Source organism: Balaenoptera ricei, chromosome X, assembly GCF_028023285.1.
Source record: "Balaenoptera ricei isolate mBalRic1 chromosome X, mBalRic1.hap2, whole genome shotgun sequence".
NCBI classification, from domain to species: Eukaryota; Metazoa; Chordata; class Mammalia; order Artiodactyla; family Balaenopteridae; genus Balaenoptera; species Balaenoptera ricei.
The window spans coordinates 99,185,999-99,211,716 of NC_082660.1; the positions used below are offsets into that span (position 1 = coordinate 99,185,999).

Genomic DNA, 25,718 nt, shown 5'->3' on the forward strand with positions numbered 1-25,718 from the left:
TGTGTTCGGGAGGCTGTGCCCACAGGGGCCTTGCTGCCTGTGTGGCTGGCGGGAGAGGAGCAGGGAGCACAGGGAGACGCTAGAGTTAAGGCAGCAACCCCATGGCCAGGAGGTTCAGCTGAACGGGGAGGGATCAAGTAGAAGAGTAGCAAGGTGGCCTAGAGGCAGGCAGAGGCTGATGAAGAAGGAATTAAACAAGCAAACCAAAGTGGGCATGTGTATATAAGGGGGGCAAGGGAGAGGATGGGGTCGGGGGAGAGACTGGCGGGGGGCCCAGCTGCAGTGGGAGCAGAGCACACTCATAGCTGTAAGGAAACATCCGCATGAGGCAAAGAGTAGCGCAGTTGAGAAAGGGACAAATTAAATATCAATTTTAGGAGTAGAGAAGCTTCCCCCCAAAGGATGAGATCTCAGGCCAGTTAAGCCTCCAGTAGAGTGCTTGGGGCAGAGGCTGGACTAGCTAATTGCCTTCTCTGACTAACCGAGGGTTAAGAAAGCCCCTCTTTAAGTTTTGCTGGCCAAAAATGTTTTGGCAGTGGCAGAGTTATCTTAATGGCTCAGAGAATAGTCTGGTGAGTGACCAAAATGGGATTTCTGTGGCTTTGCAGGCCTCCAAGTTGAGTTATCTGCTGGACCTGTCACTAAGCTTGGGATTAAAGGTGGAGATGGAGAAGGCAGAGGCCAGGAGTCCTCAACCCTGGCTGCACCTACAGTCATTAAGGAAGCTTTTAAAAATACCAATACCTGTTGCCCTAACCCCATTCTTATCTAATTGTATGGGCTGGGGGCCTGGACACCAGCAATTTTTCAGGCTCCTCAAGTGATTTTAGTATGCAACTAGGATTAGAAGCCACAAGTGTAGAAGACGAGATTAAATGTGTTCTGAGCCTAGACTGGCCCTCGAAGTTTGTGTGTGTGTGTGTGTGTGTGTGTGTGTGTGTGTGTATTTAACACTATTTCAATACACGTATTTTGTCCTGTGTATTCCCAAAGCCTGTGGGTGCATCACTAGTAAAGCGCTCATCCCACTGTGTGCTAGTTAGTTGCTAGCCTATCAGGGGAGATCTAAGATCTAAGATGTAAAATTCAGGAGTTACTCAATAATAGTAACTGTGCTTACTGGGCCTCGCACTGGGTCAGGTTAACTGACTCACCCTGACTCATAAAGCTTATAGGACGAGTGCCAGCACTAGGCCCAGGTCTGCCCCTTTTGCAGTACAGAGCAGAGCGCCTGGCACCTACGTGTTCAATCATTGTCACGTGAAGTGACAAGGAGCTTTGATTTCTTGTGCAATGCTGCTTTTTATTAAAAGCCCGGGAATGGTAAAATCTGACATATTTGAAAAGTCTGGTGGGAGAGAGGCTTGCGAACTGCCTGGCATGTGAAAAGCTTATGATATGCCAGGCACTGTGCGGCGAATCTGTATCACTCAGCATCTATTATGCAATTACTCTGAGCCGAGCATCATACTTGGGACTGTGAGATACACAAGGAAAATCAGATACGGTTTCTGCTCCCCAGGGAGCTTATTATCAAGGCTCAGTTATAGTCTAATTACTGCATTTTTATGTGGAGAACTTACAACAGGAAAACGATAAGAGGTCAGAGGGCCTTTGAAGATCCTGTAATTCAAACCCTTCATTTTGCAGTGAGGGAAAGAAGCCCAGAGCGGGAAGCGACTTGCCCAAGGTCACACCACTTGGGACGGGGCAGAGCCGGGGCTGGCGTGCCGGCTGTCTCTCTTTGAGGTCCTTTTACAGTGTTCTGTTGATCAGTTGAAGGACAAGTGAACCGAATGGCCCATGTTAAAACTTTAACTAGAATTCCGCTTTGTGCTTTATGCTCCCAGCTTCCTTACGGTTGAGGGAGGGGAGTTGCATTTTAGTCTTTCTTAAAACCTTGCCTGGAGAGGGCCAGCACTGGTTACCACTGGAATTATAGCTCAGGCCCAAGAGGCCTTAAAGATGGCACATTTTCCCTTTACTGAAACAGCCACTGACTCTAACCCCTCTGTGTCTAATTATGGCACTTTTTCTACTCTTTCTAAGGGGCTTTCCCAAGCTTAGTAGGTTTATGCCTTTTCTGCCTCAGTCACTCCTTTGTGTGTGTGTGTGTGTGTGTGTGTGTGTGTGTGTGTGTGTGAAGCTTACCTTAGAGGAAGGAGGTGTTACGTACGGTCCTGAGAATTAGTGCAGTGGGACGGGTTCCTAGTGGTGCCAGCATCAGGCTGTTTCTTTTAGCCCTGTTTCCTGCCAGTTCCCAAGTCCAAAATTCAGTTCCAAGTCTGGGGCTTTCTATGAAGAGTCAGGTGTAATTCAAGGTAGAGATTCTGGGTTGCTCTTCCCTGAGCCCCTTCCCCACACAGACAGGGTTCAGGGAGCTGACAGCTCGGCCTTCCGCTGTGTCAGGTTGTGGTAATAGTCACAACTAATATTGATTGAACACCCTGTGGGATCAATGCTGTTATTGGCATTTCTGTTTCACAGGTGAAGATAACAAGATTCAGAGAGGTTAGGTAACATGCCCAAGGTCATACAGCTAGAAAGTGGCCAAGCTGGTATGGACAGCTAGGTCTGCCTGACTCCAAGGCTGGTCTTGTTAACTATTAGGCTAGTAGAGTTTGTCATTTAAAGAGGTTACCAGTGACATTCTTCATATCGATGAAGAACTATCTGCCAATTTTCTGCAAGCCCATTTAAAGAACTAGTCAGACGGGAAGAGTCCCACGTAGTAGAGTTCTGTTTCACTGTGGGGCGGACTGTACTGGGAGACCTGCCAGTCACCAGCACTGCAGGGTCAAGTAAGTCACTTCCCATCTCTGGGATTCACTTTCCACATCTGTAAATGAGGGTTGGACCAGATGATGGGTAAGATCCCTCCCAGCTCATACATTTAATGACACTTGGGTTCATTTCTCACTTCCTGGCAGAATGGAAAAGTCAAGGAACTGGATGAGGGATAAAATGCATCAGAAGTGTGAAAGTGGGGAGAATCTCATAGTGCTCCCAGGAGCTTCCTGGATGGGTCAATTAACCTCAGATGGCTTTATCATGCTTTAGGCAGTTACACATTGGTTCTGGTTTTCCTCAGGAATTTATAAAGAAATAGTTTCTTTTCAGTTAGCTCCTTCCCCACATCAAAAATTACCAGCTTTCTTAAAGTGGCTGTTATTTAATTTCAGCCCTTTGTGGTCTCTGAAAGTATTTCTAAAGATCAAGTAAAGACTGAAAGGGTAACAGGGCACTTAAATCTGGGGTGCTCATATTTTATTGGTCTGGGTTAGAATTACTAGAATTTGTGTTCTGTTTTGCAAGAGGCCTTTGGGAGACGGTGGTTTCTAGAAGAGAAGCAATCTAAACGGCAGGTTGTACGTGCAACTTGTATCTCCCTTCAGAGTTTAAGAGCAGGTAGATCCGTAACTAGGTCTAGTGTAGTTGACCTTGCATTTATCTGTTTCGTCATCAAAAATCATCTTGTATTCAAGAACACTTAAGGTTAATAATCTATAAAACCTGTGTGATGCTGCAGTTAGAATGGTAACTTTGATCTTAAAAAGTATTTTTATGTTATCCTTGGGGTGTGTGGACATGTGTGTTCTTGAACCTGGGGGCTCTTATTTTGGATCGTACGGGTATATCAATCAACTTGCATCAGGCAGGGCCCTGAGGGGCTGCCCCCAAAGCCAGGCTCTGGTTTCCTCTTCTGCCCATTAAGATTAGGTACTGCCATTAGGAGGAACAAAATTATTTACTTGGGGACAGGAAGGGGAAGCCCTGACATACAGAAGGAGTTAGGGGCTTCCCTGGTGGCACAGTGGTTAAGAATCTGCCTGCCAGTGCAGGGGACACAGGTTCGAGCCCTGGTCCGGGAAGATCCCACATGCTGCAGAGCAACGAAGCCTGTGCGCCACAACCACAGAGCCTGCGAGCCACAACTACTGAAGCCCGTGCACCTAGAGCCCGTGCTCTGCAGCAAGAGAAGCCACTGCAGTGAGAAGCCCGCGCAGGGTCAGTAGTTATAGCGCACGGGCTTAGTTGCTCCACGGCATGTGAGATCTTCTCAGACCAGGGCTTGAACCCATGTCCCCTGCATTGGCAGGTGGATTCTTAACCACTGTGCCACCAGGGAAGTCCCTTTCTGTGGGTTTTTAAAAAATATTGCTCAGTCATGCCACAAAATGGCAGCAGCATTTTATCTGCTGCCACTTTACATAAACACTAACTTGGATACCCTTCTGTTTTGCTGATTTTTCAGTCTTCTATTCACATAATGATTATTTGCATTCCCATTGGAATTGTGGTCTCTGGTCTCAGAAGGATAATTGAAATCCATAGCTTCATTCACATAGTACCCACTTCCCTCCTTTATTTCTTTCTCTTCTAGCTTGGTGCAGGGCTTTGCAGACAGATCTGGGTTTGAAGCTAATTTCTGTCACTCATGAGCTCTGTGCTTTAAGTAAGTCACCTAATCACTGTCTCATTTGTAAAATGGGGCTAAGAATTCTATCTCATCAGGTTATAGAAAGAATTTAAATGAGTTAATATTGGTGAAGCCCTGAGAAGAGTGCATGGAACGTAATAGATGCTCAAAAAATATTAGTTACTGTCTATCCCCTTCCCCCCAAGAAGTGGAGCCAGTAACAAATAACAGCCTTTCTTCGAATATCTCCAGAAGCTCTCCTGGCATTAGTCTGCCCTAAGGGGCTGAGGTTTGCCTTATCTTTTGATGATGAAGAGTAACCAACCAGAACTCTGGATTTCAACCTCACAGGAAGCTTGAAGTTGTTGACTTTTGCTGCCAGTTAAAATAGTTGGGAAGATTGGGGTGGAAATCTCCAGAGAAAAAGTGTGTGTTTTTGCTAATTGCGCTGTAGACAGCAGGGTGTATGAGTAATGAGCTGTATGTTGCGTGTGGGAGTTCAGTGCCCAGCCTAAGGGACGACATGGGTGAGTTTCATTGGCTCCTATGACAGGTGGTTCCCTGATTTTTTACCCTTGAGATGTTTTGGAGTCCAATAGTTTGAACCTTGGGGCTCTTGATAACAGGCCTGTTAATTACTTCTTCACAGTGATAATAACAGCTTGCATTTATTTAGCTCTTACTTTGTTCCAGGCACCGGTCTAAGTGCTTTCCATGTATTAACTCATTTAATCCTCCCAAGAAGTCTAAAAGGTAGGGCACAGAACAGCTAAATACTGATAGCTTGCCAAAGTCTCACAGCTGGTGGTGGAGCTGGTTTTAGAAACTAGGCAGTCTGACACCAGAACCAGGGCCTTCACCAACTCTTCTGTAAAGTCTCTAGTGTTTTTTTTTTTAATTTCTCTTTTTTAACTTAACACGTTGTAATTGTTAGTTGCTGGTGTCCAGAAATGCAGTTGATTTTTGCTCATTTTTTTGTAGCCAGCAACATTGCTGAATGCTTTTAAATTAATTATAATTAATTTATCTGAGGATTCTTTTGGGTTCTCTATGTTGGTAATCATAATCTACAACGAATGAGACTTTTGTCTCTTCCTTTGCAGTCATTTTATTTTTAATATCATTTTCTTGCCTTACCGTTCTGGTTAAGACCACTAGTATAATGTTCAATAGAAGTGGCAATAGTAGGTACCCTTGTCTTTTCCCCTGTCTTAAAGGATATGCTTTCAGTGTTTCACTGGTAAGTATGGTGTTTGGTGTAAATCTTTTTGGCATCTTTTATCAGACAATAGAAATTCCCTTCTATCCTGAGTTTGCTGAGTTGTTTTTTGTTAATCATGAATGGATGTTGCTTTTTATCAAAGGCTTTTTCTTCATCTATTGAGATGATCATATTGCTTTTGTTCTGTAATCTTTCAGTGTGGTAAATTATGTTGATTTTCTAATATTAAACCAGCTTTGCATTCCTGAAATTGGATGACCTCGATCATGATGCATTATCTTTCTTGTTCCTGGATATGGTTTGCTAGTATTTGATTTGGTGTTTTTACAACTACGTTCATGAATGAATATGGCTCTGGTTTTCGTTTCTCATACTGTCCCTGTCAGGTTTTGGTATTTATGCTAGCTTCATAAACTGGGTTGGGTAGTGCTTCCTCTTTTTTCTAAACTCTGGAATAGTTTGCTTGAGATTGGAGTTATTTGTTTCTTGAATGCTTGCTAGAACTTGCCAGTAAAACTATCAGGGCTTTGGTGTCTTCCTGTGGAAAGATTTTGGACTACTGATTCAGTTTCTTTCATGATGATAGGAATTTTCAAGTATTCTGTGTCTTCTTTAATTAGTGTTGGTAGTTTGTTTTTCTGAGAATGTGACCATTTTGCCTAAACTTTCATATTTATTGGTTAAAAATTGTTAATAGCCTCTTAACTATAAAAACTGCAGATATTAAAAAGATAACCCCCTTTTCATTCATAACATTACTTATTTTTGAAAAATCAATCTCAACAGAAATTTATAAGTTTTATTTACTATCTTGTAGGAAGCAATTTGGGCTTTGTCAGTCCTCTCTATAGTATGTTAGTCTTCTGTTTTGTTAATTTATGCTAATTTAAAAAATTGTTTTTTAAACCAGTTTAAAATACTTTATATTTTCTTTGAGTTTTATCTCTTGTTCTTTTTCTAACTTAAGTCAGATGCTTAGCTCATTTATTTTCAGACTTTGACTATAAGCATTAAAGGCTAATAATTTTGAGCTACCTACTGCTTTAGCTAGATCCCACAGATTTTGGTATGTAGTATTTTGTTGTGTTGTTCAGTTCCAAGTATTTTATAATTTCCATTGTGATTTCTTAACCCATGGGATGTTTCAAAGGATTTTTAAAAATTTTTCTAAACATTTCTAAAGTTATTTTGTTGCTGATTTCTAACTTAATAACATTGTGATCAGGGAGTGTGGTCTCTGTGGTCTGGTTCTTTGAAATTTGATGAGACTTGCTTTGTGGCCCAGCATGAGGCCAGTGTCCACTAGATCAGCCTTGTTAATTTTGCTGCTCTTTGACAGCCTTACCCAATTTTTCATCTGCTTACTCTGTCAATTGTTGGGAGAGTTGTTAAAATTTACCACCACAAAGGTGGATTTATCTAGTTCTTCTTTTAGTTCTGTCAACTTTTACTTTATATATTTTGAAGCTATGTTATTAGGGGTAGTAAGTTACTTTTTACATTTCTTTGTTAGGTCCATTGACCAAATGTTCAATATAGGAGTTCCCATTGCAACTTAGCCTGTAGATAGATTAGTAAAGGTGACTTGGTGAAAGCAGAAGCATCCCTCTAGGTGGGCTGGGTAAATTAGATTTTGAGCTCCAGGGAAGAAAGACATTTAAATCAGAATTGCACCTTCCCAGTTATAGAATTAAATTCTTAAAGCAATTTGACTTTGCCAAACAAAATTAACACCCTCATATCCTCAAGTGCCAGAGGCTTTTTGTCATCATTAAAACAGTTTTGAAAGCTGTATTCCTTTTGGGTTGGGCGAGAGGTTGGGAAGGAGAGCTTTATTTCTCTTGGGACTTATAGACATTACTATTGGTTGGTCAGACAGTTTTCAGACCCTTAGGCATTCTGCTTCTTACTGCCTAGCGTTTTCAGTGGGACCTGGTTCAAATCCCGTTAACCTCTCTGCCTTTTAGTTTCAATGGTAATTATGTTGGTAGTACTCATTCTCCTTCCACTTGACAGGGGTGAGGTGTGCAGAAATTGAGATAATAGTTGCATAGGGATTCTAAATAATTAATCAGCTCCTCCGCTCACTCTGCAGAAAGAAAATCAAGTCTGTGGGAGACAAGCGCTCACGAGGACCAAGCAACAGAAATGATGGCAATGACTACACCTTTTATTAGATTTTCGAATAGAATCAGACCACATGAAGCTGGAAGTCATACAGAGAGACAAATTACATTTGGTCACATTTGGGTGGGAATAGAACTTTTCAGCTCCAGCTCCTGAGCCGGTGTGGTTCTGTGAAATCTCATTTTCAGGCTCTGTTAGGGCAGCCCCGTATTCCGATCGTATTTCTGAAATAAGCACTCTGAGCTGGTCCTCTTCACTAATGCCTCCTTCCCTCCCAGAGAGTTTCAAAGAAGGGGGAGCAGGTGAGCCAGTTAGGACCAACTTTCATTATTATTATCTTTTGATTATAGAAGTAACATGATCATACATAAAAAAACCTTAAAAACATAGGAATGGATAAAGAAAAAAGAGAATTTCCTGGGAATCCATCTCCTCAACCCCGTTTTTTTCTTTTTAAAGACTTTGGCTAATGTCAAAGGATCACTCCTCCCTACCCTCTGGTCCTTTCCTTCCAATTTGCTTTTATTACTGAAGTTTAGTGCCAAAGAAATTTCAACCTAATTGCGGGGGCAGGGGGAAGGGGGGCTCTAGCTTCTACAGAATATGGCTGTATGAAATAAAGGCCAGGGCTTACGAACTGGATTTGGAAACACCACTTATTCACCCTTATTTAAAAATGGATAAACTGTAAGGCAGGGAATAAGATTTTAGGTACCCACATCCTGATCTAGCTGTGTTTATGTCTTAGGGGATGGGTGGGCAAGAGGTACAGTCCAAATTAGACCATTTCTGCGAAACTGCTTTGTAAACTAACGTGCTCTACAAATATGAGATTAGCATGAATGTTGTTGCTGACTCTGGGAGGGGCAGTCTTGTGTGTTTATCTAAACAGTTAATATGTGTCAGTGGGCCGTTGCACAAGCAACTAGCAAAATGGTATCCTGTGCCTCAGTTGTTCCTTCTATTTGCAATTCCAAAGCTTACTTAATCGCCCTCAGCAGCTTAATATATACCTCATTAATAGGGTAGAGAAGCAGAACTTGGCCTTAGAGGAGAAAGATCAGAACAAGTGTAACTTACTACTGATGTGCACAGTTAAATAACCCACTCGATGTAGGGAGTTGAAGAAGCATATAAGAAAGCGTCACCTAGTGCTGCCTCAAATACAGTAAAGTGGGTGACAGCACTCTATAAACCGTAAAGCTGGGTAATAATGCAAAGGATTGTTGTCATCACGACTGGGGAGATTGGCTGTCACCCAGCGACTCTGATATGCTTCCAGGCAATTCCACAGGGGTCTCATAAGCCCCTTTCCTGTACAGGTGCTAGAAAGTGCCACAGAAATACAGGCTCCTGATGACTGTAAAAGCCAGGCAGCTAAATTTAATAAGACATTTGTCAAGAAGATGGCAGATAATGACCAATTTTTGGTAGACAGATAGTTGTCTGCAGAAATAAAGCCTGTATTGAACTGTTCTGGAGTGGGAAGAAGCATTGCTATGACAACAAATTACTTATATTTGATTTAGAAGAAGGAGAGCGGTGCAGCTTAATGGTTCAGAAAGCTCGTGAGAACAATTGTTGGCACCGGGTATATGTTAAAATGTGAAATGTTAAGTATGATCTGTTAAATAATTGATCACCTCAGTACATTCTGTATCCAATCTCTCTCATGAACCAATAAAATACAACATAATTCAATTTTTAAAAAACTGCTAGCAGAGTTACATGCAAATTGTTCTGTTTTATAAAGTACCCCAAATGAAATTCCCAACTTTAATTTGCTGAAATCCAAAAATTATCATGTGTTTAAAAGGGGGAAAAAAAAAACCAAACCACCAAAACCCAGAGACCTATTTACTGTGTTTTTATTGCATCCAGACCTGAAATTATGGTAGTTTGGAGTTTCTCATTCTGTAGATGATTAATCTTCTTTGTGATTGGTTGTGTGCTTATTTGCAAGGAAACTAGTCTTCAGACCATTACCATCCTTTCACTGTGTTCATTCCTGAGAGAATGTGTAAACAGTGGTTTGTATGAACTGGTTATTTGCAGTACATCTGGGGAAGTAGGCCTGAGGCAGGTGGTGAGGGCACAGAGAACCTGGAGAAAGCCTGTAGACAGGAGGCTTTCTCTTAGAGAGAAACAGGTCTTTCCTCTTTCTAAAGATAAAATCAGGTGGACCATATTCCCTGGAGATAGGATTTAGGGCCTTGGCCACATTCTAAGGGTGGGTAGATCTAGGGACTCCTTAAGGGCTCTTGAGACAGAAGATTCTAATGCTTTTTATTCTTTCCTTTTGTGCCTTTCCCTCCCCCTCCTCCCCCCCTTTACCCAATGTCATCTCCCTGTGTCCTTCTAGAAAAGAAAAGATAAGAAAAGTAAGAGACAGGAAAAAGCTTGGAAGTTGGAGGACTGACTTCATGAATACAGGATTACCACCCTGAACTTTCAAACTGTCTCTCCAGGCAAAAGTCACAAATTTGCATATGGCCTCCGCCTTTCTGTCTCGGAAAAAATTTGATTGGTCTTTACTACAGGGAAGAGACCATTTCGTAGGGTTTATTCAGAGGAGGAAGTTTGAAAACAATGACAAGCCACATCTTAAGTTAACCTTCCCCTTTAAATGAGGAGTGGCCCAGAGTCACAGCTGCTGATGAATCACAGACTTTGCCTGGCATACAGTTTAAATTCCATCCTCTTAAATGATCTGGTGTTCTGTGTTTTACTGGTGGACATCATGTCAGATCATGTCCTGTCCTCCTCAGAAACTTCTAGTGCTCCCAGTAACTTGTAGAATAAAATCTGAAGTTGTTAGCCTGTTCCTCTGGCCTTTCACAATGTGGAAATAGACATTTTAGAAAAAGATTGCAAATGTAATACCTACTCATTTTAGAAAATTTGGAAGATACAAGGGTTGGCAACCTTTTTATGTAAAGGGCCAGATAGTAAATAATTTTGTCTTTGTCACTACTACTCAACTCTGCCATTGTAGCACAGAATCAGCCACAGACATGACAATACAGAATAAACACGTGTGTTTGTGTTCCAGTAAAACTATAGACAAGTCAGTCAGTGGGTCAGATTTGGTTTGTGGGCCATAGTTTGCTGAGCCCTGGTATGGAGAATAAAAATCGCCCATAATCTTGTTACCAGAGTGTTAACATTTTTGCTTAACTTTCCTCTTTCTAGTCATATTGTTTCTTTAAAATTTAATTTAATTTATTTTTTATACAGCAGGTTCTTATTATCTGTTTCATACACTGTAGTGTATATATGTCAATCCCAATCTCCCAGTTCGTCCCACCCCACCTTCCCCCCTTGGTATCCATACGTTTGTTCTGTATGTCTGTGTCTCTATTTTGCTTTGCAAATATGTTCATCTGTATCATTTTTCTAGATCCCACATATAAGTGATATTATATGATATTTGTTTTTCTCGTTCTGACTTACTTCACTCTATATGACAGTCTCGAGTTCCATCCACGTATCTGCAAATGGCACAATTTTGTTACTTTTTATGGCTGAGTAATATTCCATTGTATATATGTACCACAACTTCTTTATCCATTCATCTGTCGATGGGCATTTAGGTTGCTTCCATGACCTGGCTATTGTAAGTAGTGCTGCAATGAACATTGGGGTGCATGTGTCTTTTTGAATTATGGTTTTCTCTGGGTATATGCCTAGTGGTGGGATTGCTGGGTCATATGGTAATTCTATTTTTAGTTTTTTAAGGAACCTCCATACTGTTCTCCATAGTGGCTGTATCAATTCACATTCCCACCAACAGAGCAAGAGGGTTCCCTTTTCTCCACACCCTCTCCAGCATTTGTTGTCTGTAGATTTTCTGTTGATGCCCATTCTAACTGGTGTGAGGTGATACCTCATTGTAGTTTTGATTTGCATTTCTCTAATAATTAGTGATGTTGAGCAGCTTTTCATGTGCCTCTTGGCCATCTGTATGTCTTCTTTGGAGAAATGTCTATTTAGGTCTTCTGCCCATTTTTTGATTGGGTTGTTTGTTTTTTTGATATTGAGCTGCATGAGCTATTTATATATTTTGGAGATTAATCCCTTGTCCGTTGATTCGTTTGCAGATATTTTAACCATTCTGAGGGTTCTCTTTTCGTCTTGTTTATGGTTTCTTTTGCTGTGAAAAAGCTTTTAAGTTTCATTAGGTCCCATTTGTCTATTTTTGTTTTTATTTCCATTACTCTAGGAGGTGGGTCAAAAAATATCTTGCTGTGACTTATGTCAAAGAGTGTTCTTCCTATGCTTTCCTCTAAGAGTTTTATAGTGTCTGGACTTACATTTAGGTCTCTAATCCATTTTGAGTTTATTTTTGTGTATGGTGTTAGGGAGTGTTCTAATTTCATTCTTTTAAATGTAGCTGTCCAGTTTTCCCAGGACCACTTATTGAAGAGACTGTCTTTTCTCCATTGTATATCCTTGCCTCCTTTGTCATAGATTAGTTGACCTAGGTGCATGGGTTTATCTCTGGGCTTTCCATCCTCTTCCATTGATCTATATTTCTGTTTTAGTGCCAGTACCATATTGTCTTGATTACTGTAGCTTTGTAGTATAGTCAAAAGTAAGGGAGTCTGATTCCTCCAGTTCTGTTTTTTGTTTTTGTTTTGTTTTTTTCTCAAGATTGCTTTGGCTATTCGGGGTCTTTTGTGTCTCCATACAAATTTTAAGATTTTTTTATTCTAGTTCTGTAAAAAATGCCATTGGTAATTTGATAGGGATTGCATTGAATCTGTAGATTGCTTTGGGTGGCATAGTCATTTTCACAATATTGATTCTTGCAATCCAAGAACATAGTATATCTCTCTATCTGTTTGTGTCATCTTTGATTTCTTTCATCAGTGTCTTATAGTTTTCTGAGTAGAGACCTTTTACCTCCTTAGGTAAGGTTTATTCCTAGGTATTTTATTCTTTTTGTTGCAGTGGTGAATGGGATTGTTTCCTTAATTTCTCTTTCTGATTTTTTGTTGTTAGTGTATAGGAATGCAAGAGATTTCTGTGCATTAATTTTGTGTCCTGCAACTTTACCAAATTCATTGATTAGCTCTAGTAGTTTTCCGTTGGCATCTTTAGGTTTATCTATGTATAGTATCATGTCATCTGCAAACAGTGACAGTTTTACTTCTTCTTTTCCAATTTGGATTCCTTTTTCTTCTCTGGTTGCCATGGCTAGGACTTCCAAAACTATGTTGAATAAGGTGGCGAGAGTGGACATCCTTGTCTAGTTCCTCATCTTAGAGGAAATGCTTTCAGTTTTTCACCATCGAGAATGATGTTTGCTGTGGGTTTTTCGTATTTGGCCTTTATTATGTTGAGGTAGGTTCCCTCTGTGCCCACTTTCTGGGGAGTTTTTATCATAAATGGGTGTTGAATTTTGTCCAAAGCCTTTTCTGCATCTATTGAGATGATCATATGGTTTTTATTCTTCAATTTGTTCATATGGTGTATCACGTTGATTGATTTGTGTATATTGAAGAATCCTTGCATCCCTGGGATAAATCCCATTAGATCATGGTGTATGATCCTTTTAATGTGTTGTTGGATTCTGTTTGCTAGTATTTTGTTGAGGATTTTTGCATCTATATTCATCAGTGATATTGGTCTGTAGCTTTCTTTTTTTGTAGTATCTTTGTCTGGTTTTGGTATCAGGGTGATGGTTGCCTCATAGAATGCATTTGGGAGTGTTCCTTCCTCTGCAATTTTTTGGAAGAGTTTGAGAAGGATGGGTATTAGCTCTTCTTTAAATGTTTGATAGAATTCACCTGTGAAGCCATCTGGTCCTGGACTTTTGTTTGTTGGAAGATTTCTAATCACAGTTTTAATTTCACTACTTGTGATTGGTCTGTTCATATTTTCTATTTCTTCCTGGTTCAGTCTTGGAAGGTTATACCTTTCTAAGGATTTGTCCATTTCTTCCAGATTGTCCATTTTATTGGCATAGAAGTTGCTTGTAGTAGTCGCTTATGATGCTTTGTATTTCTGCGGCGTCCATTGTAACTTCTCCTTTTTCATTTCTAATTTTATTGATTTGAGTCCTCTCCCTCTTTTCCTTGATGAGTCTGGCGGAAGGTTTATCAGTGTTGTTTATCTTCTCGAACCAGCTTTCGGTTTTATTGATCTTTGCTATTGTTTTCTTTGTTTCTATTTCATTTATTTCTGCTCTGATCTTTATGATTTCTTTCCTTCTACTAACTTTGGGTTTTGTTTGTCCTTCTTACTCTAATTCCTTTAGGTGTAAGGTTAGATTGTTTATTTGATATTTTTCTTGTTTCTTGAAGTTGGACTGTATTGCTATAAACTTCGCTCTTAGAACTGCTTTTGCTGCATCCCATAGGTTTTGGATCGCCGTGTTTTCATTGTAATTTGTCTCTAGGTATTTTTCTATTTCCTCTTTGATTTCTTCAGTGATCTCTTGGTTATTTAGTAATGTATTCTTTAACCTCCAAGTGTTTGTGTTTTTTACGGTTTTTTTGCTCTAATTAATTTCTTTTTCTTTTTCTTTTTTAAAATAAATTTATTTTATTTTATTTATTTATTTTCAGCTGCATTGGGTCTTCATTGCTGTGCATGGGCTTTCTCTAGTTGCGGTGAGCGGGGGCCCCTCCTCCTTGCAGTGCATGGGCTTCTCATTGCGGTGGCTTCTCTTGTTGTGGAGCATGGGCTCTAGGTGCACGGGCTTTCAGTAGTTGTGGCCCGCCGGCTCAGTAGTTGTGGCCCGCGGGCTCTAGGGTGCAGGCTCAGTTGTTGCGACGCATGGGCTTAGTTGCTTTGTGGCATGTGGGATCTTCCTGGACCAGGGCTCGAACCTGTGTCCCCTGCATTGGTAGGCAGATTCTTAATGACTGCACCACCCGGGAAGTCCCTCTGTAATTGATTTCTAATCTCATAGCGTTGTGGTCAGAAAAGATGCTTGATATCATTTCAATTTTAAGTTTACTGAGGCTTGATTTGTGACCCAAGATGTGATCTATACTGGAGAATGTTCCCTGTGCACTTGAGAAGAAAGTGTAATCTGCTGTTTTTGGATGGAATGTCCTATAAATATCAATTAAATCTATCTGGTCTATTGTGTCATTTAAAGCTTGTGTTTCCTTATTGTCTGTCTAGATGATCTGTCCATTGGTGTAAGTGAGGTGTTAAAGTCCCCCAGTATTACTGTGTTAATGTCGATTTCCTCTTTTATATCTGTTACCAGTTGCCTTAGGTACTGAGGTGCTCCTATGTTGGGTGCATACATATTTATAATTGTTATATCTTCTTCTTGGATTGATCCCTTGATCCTTATGTAGTGTCTTTCTTTGTCTTTTGTAATAGTCTTTATTTTAAAGTGTATTCTCTCTGATATGAGAATTGCTACTCCAGCTTTCTTTTGATTTCCATTTGCATGGAATATCTTTTTCCATCCCCTCACTTTCAGTCTGTATGTGTCCCTAGGTCTGAAGTGGGTCTCTTGTAGACAGCACATATAAGGGTCTTGTTTTTGTATCCATTCGGCGAGCCTGTGTCTTTTGGTTGGAGCATTTAATCCATTCATGTTTAAGGTAATTATCAATATGTATGTTCCTATTACCATTTTCTTAATTGTTTTGTGTTTGTTTTAGTAGGTCCTTTTCTTCTCTTGTGTTTCCCACTGAGAGAAGTTCCTTTAGCATTTGTTGTAGAGCTGGTATGGTAGTGCTGAATTCTCTTAGCTTTTGCTTGTCTGTAAAGCTTTTGATTTCTCCATCGATTCTGAATGAGATCTTTGCCGGGTAAAGTAATCTTGGTTGTAAAGTAATCTTCCCTTTCATCACTTTAAGTATATCGTGCCACTCCCTTCTGGCTTGTAGAGTTTCTGCTGAGAAATCAGCTCTTAACCTTATGGGAGTTCCCTTGCATGTTATTTGTCGTTTTTTCCTTGTTGCTTTTAATAATTTTTCTTTGTCTTTAATTTTGTCAACTTGATTACTATGTGTCTCGGCATGTTTCTCCTTGGGTTTACCCTGCCTGGGACTCTCTATGCTTCCTGGACTTGGGTGGCTATTTCCTTTCCCATGTTAGGGAAGTTTTCTACTCTAATCTCTTCAAATATTTTCTCGGGTTCTTTCTCTCTCTCTTCTCCTTCTGGGACCCCTATAATGCGAATGTTGTTGCGTTTAATGTTGTCCCAGAGGTCTCTTAGGCTGTCTTCATTTCTTTTCATTCTTTTTTCTTTATTCTGTTCCACGGCAGTGAATTCCACCCTTCTGTCTTCTAGGTCACTTATCCATTCTTCTGCCTCAGTTATTCTGCTATTGATTCCTTCTAGTGTATTTTCCATTTCAGTTATTTTATTTTTCATCTCTGTTTGTTTGTTCTTTAACTCTTCTAGGTGTTTGTTAAACCTTTCTTACATCTTCTCTATCTTTGCCTCCATTCTTTTTCTGAGGTCCTGGATCATGTTCCCTATCATTATTCTGAATTCTTTTTCTGGAAGTTTGCCTAGCTGCACTTCATTTAGTTGTTTTTCTGGGGTTTTATCTTGTTCATTCATCTGGTACAAAGTTCTCTGCCTTTTCATTTTGTCTATCTTTCTGTGAATGTGGTTTTCCTTCCACAGGCTGCAGATTTGTAGTTCTTCTTGCTTCTGCTGTCTGCCCTCTGCTGGATGAGGCTATCGACTCCTCATATTGTTTTACATGGTTGTGACTATGTTTTGTATACTACCAAACTTATACCCTGATTTTTTTTCACGTAACATTCTCATAAACATTTTCCATGTCATTTAAAACTTGTCAGAAATAGAATTCTTTTTTTTTAGAAATATAATTCTTAATGGCTATATCATACTGCATTCTATAACTAGATCATAATTTACTTCATCATTTCCTATTATTTTCTTAGTTATAAATAACGTTGCAAAAAACTGCTTTGTGCATAAGTCTCTGTATTTCAGATTATTTTGTAGGCCATTTTCCTTCTTGTGGAATTGTTGGATCAGGGGGTGTGAATGTTTTTAAGGAGCTTAATATGGGCTTTTCAAAAAAAGTAGTACCCATTTACATTCCCACCAGCAGTGTCGAAGAGACCCCATTTCACCTTGTCCTTGCCAACAGATATTCTCACTAAAGCAAAATCTTTGTGAAAATGGAATCTAAGTTAATGTATTCTTTGATTATTAGGATGCTCAGGGAAAATTTCAAAACATTGTTGATTAGCTGTCATATTTCTTCCTTTGCTCACTCGGCCATAAATGTACCCTGGGCCCTAACTTGCTCCCCCTTTTGCTTATGCAGTTTTCTCCTTTCATCCTCCGAGCTCCTTTTCAAAATTGTAGTCATCCTTTAGGGCCCAACCCAGATCTGAAATCATCTCCCTCTCCATGCAGTCCTCCCTTGTTCCTCCCATTCATTTGATCTCTCTGCCCCATAGTCCCTCTCTTACGGCCTTTATCCCTTTCTGCCTCCTTCTGTAGTTTTCTGTATATGGACTTTCTTCCCAGGGCAGGGACTGGGTCATGTGCTCTGTACTGGCTTCCAGAACCTAGCAAAGAGCTTAGGTTACAGAGGCCTGACTAGTCTATGAATGCTTTGTTGAAGGTTTCCTGAGGTCTGCTACATGTGACTTAAAAAAAAAAAAAAAAAAGGATGTTTTAATTACCTGTGATGTTTACAGAGCTGGTTGGGATCAGTAATAAGAAATAAGAATGTTTTCCTGGTTACTTAAGATGGGCTGTATCCCTAAGTCCTATGCATTCCTTTATGTTAAATCTGGATCCTCAAGTTTTCCAAGGGCTGGTAAGCAACAATTTTCACACACATTAGGCTACTCCTCTCTTGCATGTATAGTGTAGCACTGCATTATTGAATAGAAGTTTCCATGATGATGGAAATGTTTTATATTTGTACTCTCCAATATAGTAGCCACTAGCCAGGTGCAACTACTGTGCACTTGACACCTGGTTACTGCAACTGAGGAACTGATTTTTTCGTTTCATTTAATTTTTTTAATAAGATGTCTTTTAAAAATTTACTTATTTTTAAAATTTTATTTATTTTTGGCTGCTTTGGGTCTTTGTTGCTGTGTGTCGGCTTTCTCTAGTTGCGGTGAGCAGGGGCTACTCTTCGTTGCGGTGCATGGGCTTCTCATTGTGGTGGCTTCTCTTTAAGCAGAGCACAGGCTCTAGGCACGCAGGCTTCAGTAGTTGTGGCACGCGGGCTCAGTAGTTGCGGCTCACGGGCTCTAGAGCACAGGCTCAGTAGTTGTGGCACACAGGCTTAGTTGCATGTGGGATCTTCCCGGACCAGGGCTCAAACCCGTGTCCCCTGCAGGAAGATTCTTAACCACTGTGCCACCAGGGAAGTCCCTTATTTAATTTTAAGTACTTTAAATTGAAATAGCCACGGGTAATAGTGGCTACCATATTGGAAAGTGCAGGATCATACAAAATATTTAAAGGTACAGTCCCTTTTTTGTATGGCTAAGAGAAGCTCAGTGTTTATAGTAATCTAACGTAACCTTGATGTTGTGGCTGCCCAGAATTTTGGTGAGGCAGCCCAGATCCTGATAGAACTGTGGTGAGAGAAGAGGCTGTGAGTTTGGTTCAAAATGGAAACTGCCTCCAGTGGCAGATCTGTGTTGGGAGAGGAGGGAGATGGCGCCAGATTGGTATAGAGTGGAGGCAGAGCGCGACAGGCTGGAACATCCAGAGGAGACATGTGGACTTGATATGGTCGGTAATAGGGAGCCATTAACAATTCATGAGAAGAGGAGAGAGTGGTGTTGCAAGGTCGTCTCTGCCAGGGGCATGCAAGCTACTGGGAGAGGATGTGAGTTATTAGCTCCTCCTTTATTGGGTCGGGCTGGGCAGTAATGATTCACCAAAGCCCTCAAAACCCAGTCCCATCAGAAAACACAAATGATTTATTTTTGCATTAGCTTCCAGTTATTGTGTGCCTTCCTGTGGCTCAGATCCACGCCAGCATCGAGCGAGGAAGGCTCGGAGTTGGGAGGTGGGAGAGAAAGGCCGCCTGTGTGGTCCTGGTGCCTTGAAAGGTGTGTCTTGGATGGCTCCCTGAGCCTTCAAAACCTGGCAGCCACTCATTCTGTTCCCACTGGCCCACTTCCTTTAAGGACCAGTGGAAAATTTCTCATGTTTTTTTGTTAGAATATTTTGAATCTTATTGCTTCCCCCCCACCCTACTTTTCAGTTCGGTTGAACATTTGTGTTTCTTCCTTCTATCTGCTCCTTTTGCTCCCACCATGTCCCTGACTACTTTGCTTATATTTTTATAACCCTGTCCTGACTTTAGCACACAGGCTTGATGATTGGCTGGCATTGTTCTAAAGATCTGCCTCTGGACTCATTTTTAGGGAAAGGAAAACCACCATCAAAAGGACTCTGCCTCTTCACACTCCCCATTGTGCCCAGCTAAGGCACCTGCTCCCATTTGCCTCCCAACCTCCAGACACAGCTTGGCCCGGGGACACAGCCTAGCTCAGAAACACCCTCCCTTTAGGGAAAAGGTGATTTAGCAAAGTCAAACCCACAAGCCTGCAGAAACCATTGACCTGAGCAGGCCCTGGAGATGTCTGACAGTTAAATCTCCATGTGTCAGCAGGCCTTGCTACTGAGACCAGAGTGCCCTGTCCACGTCATTCACGCAAACAGGGGCTAGTTGCTGTGAGTAAAGGTGGTCTGCGTGCGCCTCAGCTCATCTCCTGCTCTCGAGATACAGCTAGAATAACTGTGAGTAGCACTCGCCTCGGCAGAGGAAAGCAGCTTCCTCATAGTTGCCCGATTAAAGGAAAGAGTTGAGCTACACAATGTAAGATTGTTGCCAAGATCAATGGTCTTTTAATGGTTTCTGTCCTGATCATGGAGGTGGTATAGTTTACGAGTGAAGAGCATGGATTCTTGTAACACGCATTTACTGAGAATGTGCTGTTTGCCAAGTAATTCTGCTTGGTACTAGCATCTGACACTAGTGGGTTAGAATTTGGGTTCTGCCAGTTGTTAGCTATTTGAGCTTAGGTGAGTTTAACTTCTTTGAACTTCAGTTTACCTGCCTGTAAAATGGGAGTAATAATGCTTATTACCTTGTATGGTTGTTGTAAGGATTAGAGAGTATCTGTACAGTACAGTTCCTGGGACCTAGTAAGGACTCAATAAAAGGTAACTGTTGTTATTATTAAGGGGTCCATTTCAGTTTGTAATAACCTCAAGGTTAAGCCTGTTGATCCAACGTCCTTCCTCCTCATCCTTCAGCATCCTGGCTTTTGCCTTTCTGAAGCTACATACTCAGAATAAGAGACATTGGGTGTGGTGGATTTAATAAGATTTTCTTGATGGAAAGATGGTTCCTAGGTACCAGATGACTGAGCTGGGGAAAGCTCTCGAGTTGCCTTCTCTAAGGAAACCTAAGGTAATTGCCACCTGTCTGAGAGATTTCTGCCCTGTCTGAAGGCCAGGGGGCAGGATATTGATGACAGCGCCTCCTCCTGGCCTTTTCAAGAGTAAGTGCAGAAAGTAGAGGCCACTTTCCCAGGAAGTTGAATGGGTGGGTGGATAGGGGATATTGTTTTTGAGTCAGGGACACCTTTTGTTCCGTACTTGAGTGGTCATGGTCTCGCCACCTTAGGATGCTCTGTTGGTTTGGCTTTAAGGAAAGCTTTCCAGTTGACCTCTTAATCTTCAGAAATAACACCGGAAGTCACTTAGGCTATCACCTTCCATAGAAAACTACGCAGAGTTGTGTTCTAGGGGTTCAGTGGGTCTAGATTTTGGTTTTCTGTACTATCTGGGCCAAACTTTCTGAGAGTGATACACATGGTGTGTGGATGAGGGGCCAGGTGTGCTTCAGAGGGTGAGGGTTGTGTAATAGTAACATTGAAATCCCTCAGCAAGAGTGAGGGGTCGTCCACATCTACTGCCCTAACGGGGGACCCTAGCGAACAGGCAGAGGACTAGATCATTGCCACCAGCTCGGAGATATATTCACAGATATCAAAATTAAATGTTAGGAGGACGTCCCTCTAAGAACTACAAATGTTCTCTCCTTCAAATTTATTCATCTCTGTTGCTGTCTCTTTTGTAAGAATGAGAAAAAACTGCTTGTGATACAAATCTTTATGTTAAGTCCTGCTTCACGTGCAGAGGGGCAGCTTGCAAAAGTAAGGACTTCCACAGATACCCATTTAGAAAAAATCCTTTGGTGATGTGAATTATAGCCTTTGAATTTCTTGGTTGTGAAATCTTGATTTTTAATGTATTGGGTTTGCTTCAAGCAGTTTGCCTATGCTGTAGGCTACAACCTCCTTTTAGTGAAATGGCGAGGTATGTCCCCTTTATAAAATACTCAGGGAAATGGAACCATGTCATGGTCCCCGTTGATCTAGGTCCCTAGAGACTTAAGACCTCAGAGCTGTAACTGCACCTCTGTTAGTTCTGTTAGAATGTGACTTCCCAGCAGCCTTTATCTGTCTGTATTTTAAGGAGTTGTCTACAGTCACTTCATGATGACAGAATACAGGGCAATATAATTAAAAAGAAAAGAAAAAGAACAGAATGAAGCCTCTACTTCTTTCTGCTGGTCTTTGCCTTCTCTTGTTTCACTGAACCTCCCTCCCTGTACGCTCAGCCATCCTCTGAGGTTACCTACTGGCTGGGCTCATAACCACGTTGCCTCTGAGGCTAGTGGACATGCCCAAACACTGATATTTGGGTCCTAACTTTCAGCTCGATTTAAAGAGTTGCTACTGTTGAATGTCATCTTTTTTTCCTGGATCCTTATGGTAAAGTTTGACCCTTTGGATAAAACACCTAGGTGAGCAATGGATTAAATGGGAAATCTTTCCATGAAACAAATTCATTTAATGGTATTACCTTGTATGACAGGTGGTAACTAGACTTATCGTGCTGATCCTTTTGTGATGTATCAAAATATCGAATCACTATGTTGTCAATGGAAACTAACATAATATTGTAAGTCAGTTGTACTTCAATTTAAAAAATGTAGTATTACCTTGTAAATAAGTAACAAACATGAACAACTTCCATCTTCACCCCTGCTAGCCATACAGCCTGAATGGGAAAGTTGATCAGTTTTTTGTTTCTTCAGTTTTGATTTTACTTGAAGTAAGTTATCAAAATCAGACACATCCCTGATTGTCCAGAAGTCCGCAAAATATTTGTTGCAAATTGATCTAATAAACCAATTTGGTTGTCTACAGTTATTCGATTCTATTTTGGTGGGTATCATTCATCTTCAATAGTTAGAGGTAGGTGAGGGCTATAAAGGTTTCCTCCCTGCAACCTGTATATTACAGTGAAAGCAATTCAGATCAAATTCTACCAAACAAACATTTATTAATAATCAGGCACAAAAAAGTCATACAGCCTGATCTGTATGCCCAGAGACATTCCATCTCTTATTGTTGCCAAGCACTATCTTGTGTGAAAAGTTCACTGCAGGTAGATGTGACAATAGTCTAGCTATAGGATTCAGCTTGCCTTCTAATTAAAGGGCACATCCAAATCCTCCATTAAGTGTCTGAACATAAGATTTGTTGGGACTCCTGAGCCTACTGTGTCATTCCCAAGAGGCGAAGGTCATTGGGCCAGCCGAGTCTTATATCCAATTTATGCAAGGGTGGGAGTGCCTGAATAGTTCTAACTGATCCACTTGTCTTGAACACCAAGGAGTTCCCTAATGAAATAACAATTCTAGTATCCATTGCTCTAATTAACAAACCATTTGAAGATTTCATAGCTGAAACATTTGAGTGTGGCTTTTTATCCATTAAAAAAATTAAGGTGCGTTTTACATACAGTAAAATTCACCCTTTTTAGGATAGAGTTCTACGAGTTTTGACAAATATATACCATAATCGAGATAGAGAATGCTTTCTTCACCCCCCCAAAAAAAATTCCCTTATGACTTGCTTGTGAGATTAAAAAAAGCTTTATTGAGGTATAATTTATGTACCATACTGTTCACCCATTTTAAGTGTATAGTTAATGATTTTTGGTATGCTACATTATTAATTTTTTAAATTGTGGTAAATATATATATATAATGAAATTTGCCATTTTAACCATTTTTAAGTGCACAATTCAGTGGCACTAATTATGTTCACAATGTTCTGCAACCATTACCACTATTTCCAAAACGTTTTCATCACTCCGAATATAAGCTCTGTACCCATTAGGCATTAAGCAGTAACTCCCTATTTTCCCCTCCCCCAGGCCCTAGGAACCACTGTTCTATTTTCTGTCTCTATGAATATGCCTATCTAGCTCCCTCATATAAGTGGAATCATATAATATTTGTCCTTTTGTGTCTGGCTTATTTTGTGTCTTTTGTGTCTTTTGTGTCTTATGCTATTTTGTGTCTGGTGTTTTTAAGGTTCACCCATGTTGTAACACGTGTCATTCCTTTTTAAGGCTGAATGATAGGGACTTCCCTGGCGGTCCAGTGGTTAAGACTCCGTGCTTCCACTGCAGAGGGCATGGGTTCAATCCCTGATCCCTGGTCAGGGAACTAAGATCCCACATGCCACGCTGTGCCCCCCCCCGCCCCTGCCAAAAAAAGGCTGAATAATATTCTATTTTATAGATACACCACATTTTGTTTATTCATCTGTCTTTGGACACTTGGGTTGTTTTCCTTTGGCTATTGTGAATAATGCTGTGATGAACAAGTATCTGTTTAGTCTCTGTTTTCAATTCTTTGGGGTATGTACCTAGGAGTGGAATTGCTGGGTCACATGGTAATTCTGTGTTTAGCTTTTTGAGGAACTGCAGAACTGTTCCACAGCAGATGAGCCATTTTACATTCCCACCAGTAACGCACGAGGGTTCCAATTTCTCCACATTCTTGCCAGCACTTATTTCCTTTTAAAAAATTATAGCCATCCTAGTAGGCATGAAGTGGTATCTCACTGTGGTTTTGTGTTGCATTTTCCTAATAACTAATGTTGTGCTCATTGGCCATTTGTATATCTTCTTTGGAGAAATGTCTGTTCAAGTCCTTTGCCCATTTTTTTAAACTGGATAGTATGTCTTTTTGTTGTTGAGTTCTTGACTGTGGGCTTTGATGAGAGATTTCAGTTGCTAACTAATCACCCCTGGAGTGTGTATTCTCAGTTAGGGTTCTTCAGACGTTAACAGTGGTGTACTGATAAACATTGAAAGCCCTGATTTATAGCATTTGCCAATTCGTGTGGTCCGTTTCAAATTACCAGTCTGTCCTCACTAAAGTAACAAAGGCATTGTGAAGGGATGCACAGAATCGACTCTTGCTAGCCAGTGCTGTTGGGTTTTCAGCACAGCACTAAATGTTAATTAACTGCCCTACAGTGTAGAAAACTAATATACACATACATATCACAGTGTCTATGCTGAAAGTATTTTAAATTAAATTGCAGATATTATAACTAAAATTAAATGAAATAGATTTTCAAATAACAACTCTTTAGGAATAGCTACTATTTGTTGAGCTCATCATATGCTAGACATGTTCCAAGTGTTTGATGCATATTATCAGTCAACAGAGGAGGAAGCTTAAAGCAAGTTCAGAGTAGGCTGAGACTTGAACCTGGACTCCAGAGCCACTGCATTTGACCTCTGTTTACACCGCCTTCTGTCCCATTCATGGAATTTACTTACTGAGTGTTGACTCCCATAAACAGAGTGAATGAATTGCTTTCTTCTAACCTCAGAGACCCTTCTGTGTTACTCTTTTGCCTTCAGCCTCTCCAAAACCTACAAATTAGAGGTGAAAACCAAAGCCATGTCGGTACTACCTATCAATGAACTGTAGAGGGTTAAAAATATCCTTTTCCTGATTGCAAAAAAACCTCCCAAGTTTTGTAAGAAAAATGTCAAAAAGAGAAAGTGAAAATCCTCCATAATCCCATCTATCAGAGATAATTATTAACAGCTTGCATTTATTCTCTCAGATCTTTTATCTTTTTCTGTACTTTTTTTTAAACAAAACTGGGATGATTCCTTACAATCTGAATTTTTTCTCATCGGACAGTAGAGTTGAATGCCAGTGCATGTAGCACAGCTTCATTCCTTTTAATAGCTGCATAATGTCTCTGGTGAGAAAGAAGCGTAAGGGAATTTGAAGGGCTGTTTTGAAGAAGGGATAATAGGTGGCACATGGGACAAAAAGGTTGATAACCACCGTTGGGTACCAGAAACAGAGCACCATTCTGTCTGCTCCCTCCTCCAGAGCTACCATAACTTACTTACCTGGAGTGATAAGATACAAATCAATTAATGTTGTTAAGAGTTCCAGGAAAACTCTTCAATAAACTAAGCGACTCGGGGATAAATGTGAGATAAGACTACGTATGAAAATCTTCACAAGTCTTTAGGGCTTTGCAGCTCTGGTCTTAGAAACCCTATTTGGAATCTTTTTCTTCAACTCCAGTAGGACCTGCTCTGAATTTGAGAAACATTGTTTTCAAAGCAACACAGACTTTTAATTTCTCTTCATCTCCTGCTCATTTTTCAAGATGGCCACCACCAGATTTTCTCGTTCTGACCTGTTGGTTCTCTGATATTCTCCATGGTTGTTAGTGTTTTTGTTTTCTCCTTGGTCCACGCACTTGTCACTAGCAAAGCTCCTATTGACTTTAGCAGGCGTGGCATTTATGATTTTTGCAACTGGGAATTCATGGGAAGAAAGAAGGTTATGGAGGGGAAGGTTTAGCCTGGAAGTAGTAGAAGTGTCTGACAGCCATTATTAGGTGGCTGTCAAAATAGAATGCTTTACTCTCTGGCACGTATCACTCCAGGGAATGAAATAATCCAAGAATGATAAGCTCTCAGTTGCCATCTGTCGGTTTGTGATGCTGCTTGCTTGTTCTAGTTAACATTGAACACTGACTTCACATGCCACTTGGAGAAACTTCGAGGAAGATAAGATGATCATAGGGTGTAAAGCAAGC

The 25,718-nt window shown here is 40.6% G+C and overlaps 1 protein-coding gene across 13 annotated transcripts in view; it reads left to right on the forward strand.

The window, feature by feature from the left end:
* Nucleotides 1–25,718, forward strand: part of TMEM164 (transmembrane protein 164) — a 160,311-nt gene that overhangs the window by 18,602 nt on the left and 115,991 nt on the right. The window lies entirely within an intron of this gene.